Below are 9,522 nucleotides of genomic sequence, written 5' to 3'. Positions count from 1 at the left end.
GCCTCGGTGACAACATGACTAGGCGCCTGGTTTTAGTGAAACCCCGAGGCATACTCATTAAAACATAATTTCGAGTCAGTGGATCACTTCTCGCCTCCGGAAACCAGCATTACGAAGATGACGCCAGAGGTACGCTAGACAGCGACGCGAGTGGGTCTCGCCAGTAGTAGCTATGAGTTCGTGGCCGGACTGTACCTGCCGCCAACATTAAGTTCATCTTTCGACATGACGCCACAGCCCCGCCTACCTGCCATCAACACCTGCTGGCACTGATGCTGATGCTGAGTTCCTAGTGGAACAAGGTACAACAGCGCCAGCCACCTTCCAACTACTGCCAATGGGTAGCGAGCTGTAACCCGCACAGAGCAGACCTCGTGGGCTGCCTCGGTGACAACATGACTAGGCGCCTGGTTTTAGTGAAACCCCGAGGCATACACAATAAAACGTAATTTAAAGTCAGTGGATCACTTCTCGCCTCCGGAAACCAGCATTACGAAGATGACGCCAGAGGTACGCTAGACAGCGACGCGAGTGGGTCTGGCCAGCAGTAGCTATGAGTTCGTGACCGGGCTGTACCTGCCGCCAACAGTAAGTTCATCTTTAGACATGACGCCACAGCCCCGCCTACCTGCCATCAACACCTGCCGGCACTGATGCTGATGCTGAGTTCCTAGTGGAACAAGGTACAACAGCGCCAGCCACCTTCCAACTACTGCAAATGGGCAGCGAGCTGTACCCCGCACAGACCTGACGTCGCGGGCTGCCGCGGTGATGTCAGCGGAACGAGGGGTCACCGGGCCCCCATGACATTGAGAAAAGTAGCACGCCATTGACGTCAATCACCTTGGCTTTTAAAGCCTGTCGGCTGACCATGGACTTCTATCAGCAATGCAGAGTACCGACGCAGCAAAGTTCTAAGAATGTAGACAGATGATATGTGAAATTTTTCTTACCTCGTGCAGCATGATTATTATCCGACCAAAAAAAACTTTAGAATCAACTACAACGGGAGTGAACAGGAATACAAGTCTTCAAGCACAGCACCTGGCGCCCTCTTTGCCACATTATCCTACAAAATAGTGGAAGATTCTTGTTTATTTTTATAACTTGAACTCAGCACTTTTAGGCTCTATCTTATGTTCGGCCAGGATTTAACGTAATGATAATGAGAAATGTTTTATTATGAATCGTTAATTAATGATAATCATTATATATGACGGTAGTATCTGTTCCCGAAAGAACCGTTACCGTGGATGACTATGCAGCTTTGCTACAAATGAAATGATAATTAAATGGACACCCTAGCTGCAAACAGGCGTTGATGTACTTCATTGGAGACATGTTGAAAATGTGTGCCCCGACCGGGACTCGAACCCGGGATCTCCTGCTTACATGGCAGATGCTCTATACATCTGAGCCACCGTGGGCATTATCATTATATTATTAAAAATAATAATAATAGCTTTGTTAATAGAGGTGAAATAATGATTTCAACCAGATAATGACATTTTGAATAACAGTGCTGACTAGGCACCAATAGGAAAGGTAATACTGGAATTAATACTACTGCTACTACCAGTACTACAAAATATATTTGAAACTTTTCGCCTAACATGCAAAGGTCATATGGAAGTTAGGTTGTCGGGAAATAAAAACATACACTGAAAAACTTTTGCGAAAACATAGGACAACTTCTAAAAGGATAAGTTTTTGATAATCTATTACATACTGCCATGGAAACACGTTAGCGCTCATTAACACTTTCTCAGAGGCTAGTGCTTCTGAAGTATTCCGAATTACTGTCTACAACAATGTGACCCATCGGCACTTTACTGAAGGTGTGCCCTGAAGTGTGCTAGGGAGCGGTCTCATTCTTTCCAGATCTGTACTTTAAACAGGACTAGTGCGGAAAGAAAAAGAACCGCGTTCTGGACATTAGCTAGAAGATTTTCCTGTGCAGATCCAGTAGGAGGGAGCTATGAGCTACCATAATGGCCGATGGCAGCTGTATAACAAAATTTCTCACAGGCTCGGTAAGTCGATTCCTTTTGTTTCCCTACCTTTTTCTCTTCCCTTTTACTCTTTCTCTACATTTTAGTAATTATTTAGATAATTATAGTCGTTTTTATGTTGAAAAACTCTTTCACCTTTCACTGCATATAGAATCTCTTCCATCCAACGGAAAACCAAACACGAAATTCAAAAACAAACGTTTGACTCTATACTCTGCTCATGACTATTGCCATACAAAAACTCCTCATTATATCTAAACAAATAATGGATTTCAGATCTACTCGCATCTGAAAAAACCATGGAACTCTGGAAGTAATTTTCAAATGAACACCATTACGAAACCAATCTCTGATCTCTCTATTGCTATAACTAGTATATTCTGTAGAGAGGAAGAAGACTTTCCTCCGACGTTTGTCCTGCTGTTAAGTCCTTTATACGGCCTTAATATTTTGTGTTATCGTTACTATACCTTTTGTCAGCTCTACTTCAAATGGTACTTAGGAACGGATTATGGAACAGGATACTGGCGTTTCTTGGCCAGTCTTGCATTACTAAATTTCTTTGACTTTGTAATTTAGAGGTTCTGCTCACATCTTGCCGTTTATGACGAACGATATACAGCAAGTGTTTTGCAGTACTTAATGAAACAGGAACTCACAACTTCCAATGCAGGAGCGAGACTATCGAAGAAAGTTTGGTGCCCTGACCCTAAACTTCCAGCCAGTTAATCGTGGCATTGTATCAAATATGCTGCATACGATATAGCACTACAAAAAGCAGAAACTTTGCGTGCAGCACTTGACGAACTTTCTCAGAAACTTCGTCCAACGCCTGCTTTGATCAGCTCTTCATGTTTTCATTCTTAACGTGTAATGCAGATCAAAACACGTAATTGAGCATTGCTAATTATAGACCACGTATAATTATACAGCAATTGCCTTGAATGTAGTAGCACGTTCCAGTAAGAAAATCTCTTATAGGAAATGTCTTAACACATAAAGCTCTGAAAACAGGTAATACTCTACAGTTGCAGATCACCTTGTGTAACACATCACCACCCTACTGTAGTAGGAACACCAGTAAGCAGTATTAACAATTCGTAGACGGCTAAAGCTCACCATCCACAGTCCAAAAAATGTTCACTACATTAAAATTAAGCACCAAAATTCACATTAGCCACGTTTCACAAAGGGACGTAAACTACTTTGAGGTTAAAATCTAGGCTTTAGTTACCGATAGACATTTTTTCCGTGTAGCAGATCACAGGCTCCATTATGTATATATATATAGGACTGAAATGGTTTTGACAGCATGTACAATGTAATGGAAAGAACGTTTCAGTTCCAGAGTGAGATTTTCACTCTGCAGCGGAGTGTGTGCTGATATGAAACTTCCTGGCAGATTAAAACTGTGTGCCCGACCGAGACTCGAACTCGGGACCTTTGCCTTTCGCGGGCAAGTGCTCTACCAAGAGCAGAAGAGCTTCTGTACAGTTTCGAAGGTAGGAGACGAGATACTGGCAGAATTAAAGCTGTGAGTTCCGGGCGTGTGTCGTGCTTCGGTAGCTCAGATGGTAGAGCCCTTGCCCGCGAAAGGCAAAGGTCCCGAGTTCGAGTCTCGGTCGGGCACACAGTTTTAATCTGCCAGGAAGTTTCAACGTTTCAGTTAATTATTGTGAACTTTTTAAGTTGTTCGATAATTGTGGTTTCCATTCCAGAAGCGATTTGAAACCATAGATTCCTAGACACGTCCGTGTTAAGATTTTTCTCATCCTCAGAATGTCATAGACTTAGAAGTTTCTCGCAGGCGACGTCCTATATGTCTCAATGTCGCTCGATGCGACAGAAGAAAATATACTGAATTCCGCCGACTTTCATCCGAAGACCGCGCACGTACAGGCATATTACTTTGAAAGGATCAGACGCCCTCGGCGGATGCCGGTCGTTGGCGTAGCCCTTCGATGTTTGTACCATTGTGATCCCAGCCTAAGTGCATCCAACGGCCGGAGAAAGGCAAGAGCATATCACCTCTACAATGCCAAATTCAGAGTTTTACTAATTGCATCAAACCAGTCTTTCACCTGGAGACCACAGCAAAAAACCCAATTTACGTACTAAATACTAGTTTCTGAACCTCTTTTCAAGATAAGGACCATATTCAAAATGTAGACAAACCATACAGTCTTTCCACTTCAGATATTACATTTTCAGAAAGAGTGAAGGTAGTTGTTGTGGCGTAGCAAGACAGCCACACCACTCGGAGGTAGCCGAAAGGCACGCTAACTAATGCAGACGGGCGTGAAGTCTGAAACAGGATAACTATTGAATGGTAGCAAGAAAATTACGTAGTTGCTTTATACTTAACTTTTATTCTCTGATGAATACAGCGTTCTTCTTGAGACATTTATACTATAACTCTCAAAGTAGGTAAGGCTAATGGCGCCTTGCTAGGTCGTAGTCATGTGCTTAGCTGAAGGCTATTCTAACTGTCTCTCGGCAAATGAGAGGAAGGCCTCGTACGTCTAGTCGCTAGCAATGTCGTCCGTACAACTGGGGCGAGTGCTAGTCCGTCTTTCTAGACCTGCCATGTGGTGGCGCTAGGTCTGCAAGTACTGACAGTGGCGACACGCGGGTCCGACATGCACTAATGGACCGCGGCCGATTTAAAGCTACCACCTAGCAAGTGTGGTGTCTGGCGGTGACACCACAGTAGTAAAAGAAAGTTGTAACGTGATTTGCGTTTAATGTATGTTGCGCTCGACATACGATTGCATTAGCACTGTCAGCGACCTAATAACATCGTATCTCAAAGCGCTAGCTGTCGGTTAAAGTGCATGATCCAAATCCAGTGGTACAATATTGAATGTAAACGTGGCAGAAAATGCGGATATATGGCGGCGGTAGCTGCCACCAGTGTTTGGAACGGTAAACGATATACAACGGCGCAGTGAGCTGGCAGACTATTACCAGAATTGTGGCGAATGAGCCGGAGCTCCAATCATTTCCTGTACGGTATTGCCCCACTGCGTCAGTCACAAATTTCTTTATCGTGTGACGCTTTGTTAAAAAAAAATTATTACAAATACACATATCCGTATGTGACATGATTCACCTGTAAATTTTGCAGTTATGTTCATCATGAACAGACTTGTTGCTAACGAAAAGACTGCTACGAAACAAGCTCTTTAGAAATAATTCTAGTTATGCACATCTCCATAGCCATATTTGAGAAATACGGTAAATGGAAAGGCATAAGCTGCTGTCCATTGTCAATTCATGATTATTATCACAGAAGTTTCCTGTATTGGATGTAAAACAATACACCAGCACTGTTAGCTTTGTTTTCTTCCTAGATGCAAAGTGTAGACTCTTAAAGGTACATACGATGTTAATACGTCCATTCACACAGAAAGGACGTTAAGTGACACCGACAACGATCCTTTCGTTAGCTTTGAGAGATGTTCGACAAATATGTGATGGTGGTATGAAGAGATTTTTGTGAAAAAGATACTCTTGAATGACCGCAGAATTAGCTTTATCATTAGTCTTAGACTTATCTGCCCGTTCTAGAAGAGACAGTAATAAAACATATTAACACTTATCAGTGCGTAAAAATATGTTTTCTTAAACTGTCCGTAGAATAAACGTGATAGTGCTTCCTAAGGAGACTCATCTATCAATTGAGTCGATTCCCTCAAATTGTTATATCGTTTCATGTAGTTCAGATTACGTATCACAGTCTGTCACAGTGTGTCACAACAGCTAAATTTATTCATTTATTCGTTCTGCATTACCGTTTATATCACCGTAAAGTGTCACTCCCATTTACAATGGGGGAGAATGTCCTTGTATAGGTGGGCCATATGAAAGCAAAAACATCGTCTCAGAGAAGTTTTTGCCAATAAACACAGTGTAAAATTTATTTTGAGGGGCTAGTATTAAATAGACTCTGAGAGCTCTATTACCCATGAACGGTTAAGCGATATGATCTAGGAGACATATTTACATACGTACATTATTTCATCTACAAAGTCCAGGCAAGTGTGCGAGGCCGGTTACGCGAATTTTTTTGTTCACTAATTACGGTTTCAGAATATCCCTCATCGTTTTTCTGACCACACCACAGAACGAGAAGAAAGTAATATGCTGTTGAATAGTTCGATGAAATGAGGATACATTCCACTGTAATTGAACAAAGAGGAACTTAATAGCAAGTTTCAAGCCCATAGCTTATCACGTAACAAGGTACGAAAAAAAAAAATCGTAAGTGTGGATGTTGACGACGGTGATCTAAGATTAAATAAATTTGGGCAACGTAATTGTATTCAGAATAATATGATTGTTTACAGGAGGTGTTAAGATTACTCTCAGTAAGTAAAATGTGGTTAAATAACTTCACTTTAATATTTCTCTGTCGCGTGACAAGTATTTATAGTTACAGGTTGACCCGAAAACGAATGCAGTGTTTCAGTTATGAGCTACACTAATTGCTACCTGAGCATCACGAAAAATATATTTAACACGATAATAACACATGAAACTGCCTTCGGTTATCGTCTTAAACCGTTCAGAACTTTCTATGAATACGATTTTTGTAGGTTTTGTCAACCCTTGTACGATTAAATGCATCTTCATTACGATCAAAAATGGTTCAAATGTCTGTGAGCACTATGGGACTTAAAATCTCAGGACATCAGTCCCCCAGAACTTAGAACTACTTAAACATAACTAACCTAAGGACATCACACAGATCCATGCCCGAGGCAGGATTCGAACATGCGACGTAGCGGTCGCGCGGTTCCGGACTGTAGCGTCTAGAACCTATCGGCCACTCCGGCCGGCCATTACGATCACTGCTTCACGAATGATCCAGCCAGTCGAATGCGATGTGACTTGAGTAAATATGTACACCGTCTAAGTTTTCAATTCAAATTCAAATACTATGAAAATAATTAAATTTTTGATGCAATTCGTGTTATTTCATGAGAAAATTTTAAATGTCCCTAACCGTGTGTTTATTTTCCCTTATTTGCAATTTATTGAACAAAACTTCCAACATCATGACAGAATGAGAAGTACGTCTATACAGAGAAATTACAATATAAAGTGGTTGATAAACGATTTAAGATTAATTTAGTGTGCCGGCTGGAGTGGCCGAGCGGTTCTAGGCGCAACAGTCTGGAACTGCGCGACCGCTACGGTCGCAGGTTCGAATCCTGCCTCGGGCATGGATGTGTGTGATGTCCTTAGGTTAGTCAGGTTTAAAAAGTTCTAAGTTCTAGGGGACTGTTGACACAGCAGTTAAGTCCCATAGTGCTCAGAGCCATTTGAACCATTTAATTTAGTGTATCCACGCAGGTAGAATACGTAAAGCTACAGAATATTGACATGTTACCAGCTGTACGCAACTATTAAGTGGATATTAAATAATTAACACAACCAATGTTAGTAGAAAAAAATCTGATAGACACACGTTAAAGTCCTCATAAAATAAAAATGTGTTTTGCCTTTATATAACTTCATAGCACACTAAAACCGGAGTATTTGTTGTAATGACATCGAACAACTGAATACTTTTAGAAAGTTCGCTAGAGACAGTTCAAAGAAACTGCTGGGTAACAGCAACTGGTTTTCCTATCCATGTTTCTTCTGGCAATCTTAGAAATTGCTATAGCACAAGAGTAGTTATTAGCTTCCTACTCGCCTGGTATTTTAGAAACAATTGGAAGTTTGTAGTCGTTCTTTTGACTGTAGTTTTGACCTTTCTGGCAGATTGAAAGGCGCTATGCCTCTACCCATTCCTTCGAAGGCAGTTTCTGTATCCAAATCTTCGAACTGGCGGATGGATGACTGACGTCCATCATAACGCTTTCTTTGCCACCTGGTCAAAATCGTCATTTTAATCCAGTCGTGATCTTGGGTCCCGTATAAAGATTACCAAACCATTTGTTTTGTGTTGAAAAGTATTTCATACAATTTCCATTGCTTTAATGCTCATGTTATTGTGCCAAAAGTCGGGTTTCGAACTGGCTGCAATACAGTAGTTGAATCTTCTACTATAAACAGATTCTGTAACGCCGAATGACGAACAAATCTGAGAACCTGTCGCTTCCTTGGTACAAATAGAACAACATGGTGGCAGATGAAATTTCTTGAAATATTTTAGCGTGACACAAGAAACTGGAATCCTAGTGTTGTCTCTCAATATCGAGTGTGATCAATGTATACATGAAACATGCGGTCAGTAAGGATTAATATAATCACTCAAATTTTGATTAATCCCGACGAAGCGATTTTTAGTAAGGATATAACAAAGAAGGCCGGAGTCAGACGGGCGTATATTGTTTTGTGCTTTTCAAATTCCTTCATTACCGTTGTTTATAAGCAGTGGCAGTGTGGTTAAGCCAACCCATTGCCTCCCACTTGTCAGTTAAGGCGGCGGCCGAGGTGTGGCTGATGTCTCCTACACCTCTCGGTTGGCGGCAGCGGGTGATGCAGCGACCGTGACCCTCTGCCGCAGCACAAGGGTAGCGCGCTACCGTACGTCTCAGGACAAGGGTGGCCATGGGCGGCGGCGCCGCTCTGCGTCTTGTGTCTCAGGGCAGGCTTCTCTTACACGGGATCGAACAGTGGACCCTTTACAGCATTCTGGATCGCACCCCGGGTATCACGCTACAGTTTCTTTGGCTTTAACGTGCCTTGCAGCATGTATACTAAGCAGTTCCACGGTTACTGCTACGACGCTGCTTCCGCTCATGTGCTGCAGCTTCAACTATTTCCGCACCTTTCCTGGCTGTCTCGTCTCGCAACATGAGACTTCTGTATTGTATTGTGTAATGCGTAATACCCGAGCTCGCTTACAGCTGCCTGTGGCGTAACGCTTCTTCCTACTTTGAGTGTTTCCGGACGACCATGGTCGGTGCGCTACATTGTCCTAATTACAGGACTCAGTCCGTCGGTTCGTCATAACTAGACTATCCTCAAACACTACACACATCATTGGAGGCTGCCCAGCTGGCTCTGCTCGACTCTTTCAGGGATTTATTTTACCATTAAGGTCCGTTAAGGGGACCACACCGTGGTTCAGGTCGAAAAAACCGATTTTCGGTTTTCATCATATTTCGATTTTTTTATTTTTATTTAAGTACTCTGAAAAGGATTATAGTGAAAAATTTTTTCGCGAGCATTCAAAGAGCATTTTCCTACCACGTGTGTCTATGTGCCACGCTCACTTTTCAGTTACCCACTTTTCTGCATATATTTTTTATATTTATATCCCCTACATTGCACGTTGTTTTTTTTTACTCCCGAGTGTGTTGGCCATCCTTGGAATGCAACGGTCAGTATTCTTTTGTTTCTGCTGTTTGTAAACAACACGCTAGAGGAAACAAGTTTAGTAAGCCTTCTGTACAACAGGTTATTCACCTGGCAACGATGTTTCTAATTGTAATTCTTCAACAAGTGCACCATCAAAGAAGTTCTCTCCATTTCCAAAGAGTTACAATGAATT

General features: G+C 42.1%; 1 non-coding gene across 1 annotated transcript; it reads right to left on the bottom strand.

The window, feature by feature from the left end:
• Positions 1-1,353: 1,353 nt before the first annotated feature.
• Positions 1,354-1,428, bottom strand: Trnat-ugu (transfer RNA threonine (anticodon UGU)). The gene has a single exon. It is a non-coding gene; the product is annotated as a tRNA-Thr (tRNA).
• Between the last annotated feature and the right edge of the window lie 8,094 nt (positions 1,429-9,522).

This window comes from Schistocerca cancellata, chromosome 6 (assembly GCF_023864275.1).
Source record: "Schistocerca cancellata isolate TAMUIC-IGC-003103 chromosome 6, iqSchCanc2.1, whole genome shotgun sequence".
Classification (NCBI taxonomy): Eukaryota; Metazoa; Arthropoda; class Insecta; order Orthoptera; family Acrididae; genus Schistocerca; species Schistocerca cancellata.
The sequence above is the reverse complement of the archived record's forward strand: the minus strand, read 5'-3'. Positions and strand labels throughout refer to the sequence as shown.